At 50.6% G+C, this 1,011-nt stretch overlaps 1 pseudogene; it reads left to right on the top strand.

Annotated features, from left to right (window-relative positions):
* The first annotated feature begins 619 nt into the window (after positions 1-619).
* LOC126292527 (5S ribosomal RNA) lies at positions 620-737 on the top strand (annotated as a pseudogene).
* Positions 738-1,011: the final 274 nt, after the last annotated feature.

Below are 1,011 nucleotides of genomic sequence, written 5' to 3'. Positions count from 1 at the left end.
CAAACCGGAGAATAATTTGTAACTTAATTGTGAGTACTAGAGCTCATATTACTCGAGAAATAAGAATGAATCCACTAGCTTGGCAGACCACTCATCTTGCAGGCCTGACTGCTTAATGCCACAGTATGAGCAAGGCATGTGGGTATCTCTCAGTTCACATAGTCCACTACTGTCATATTGCCTTCCAATACCACCACAGATCCCACGGGAGCCCACATAAATGTACCCCATCTCATAATTCTGCCCTCACCGACCTGCATCTGTGGCACGGTGCACGTTTCGTGCAGCCATTCGCCTGGATGACGACGTGTAAGGACTCACCCACAGACCCGGCGTAACAAGGAAAGCGATTCATTGGGCAAGCGATATGTTTCTGTTGATCCACATTTAAAACTTAGTGATGGTATGCCCACTGTAATGTGATGTGGACCTCCATGTTCAACAGTGGCTTTTGCACGGTGAGCTCCGAAACACCAGAGCCTGCACCAGCACTGTACTGTGTCATCAGAATTACTGCAGACCACTGCATATCCTTCGTTATACAGCGGGGCTCTCTCAGACCTCTACGTTACGTGATGAGACGTGGCCGTCCAATAACATAAGGCCTACTCGTTATTTCGCCAACAGCCTTGCCGCAGTGGTAACACCGGTTCCCGTCAGATCACCGAAGTTAAGCGCTGTCGGGCTGGGCTAGCACTTGGATGGGTGACCATCCGGTCTGCCGAGCGCTGTTGGCGAGTGGGGGTGCACTCAGCCCTTGTGAGGCAAACTGAGGAGCTACTTGACTGATAAGTAGCGGCTCCGGTGTCGTAAACTGACATACGGCCGGGAGAGCGGTGAGCTGACCACATGTCCCTCCATATTCGCATCCGGTGATGCCTTTGGGCTGAGGATGACACGGCGGCCGGTCGGTACCTGTACTTTGGGCCTTACGAGGCCTGTTCGAACGCAGTTTAGTTTAGTTTTAGTTTTTTACTCGTTATTTTACTTAGTTTGAACCACTTTCCATAG

The sequence above is a fragment of the Schistocerca gregaria genome, chromosome 9 (assembly GCF_023897955.1).
Source record: "Schistocerca gregaria isolate iqSchGreg1 chromosome 9, iqSchGreg1.2, whole genome shotgun sequence".
Classification (NCBI taxonomy): Eukaryota; Metazoa; Arthropoda; class Insecta; order Orthoptera; family Acrididae; genus Schistocerca; species Schistocerca gregaria.
The sequence above is the reverse complement of the archived record's forward strand: the minus strand, read 5'-3'. Positions and strand labels throughout refer to the sequence as shown.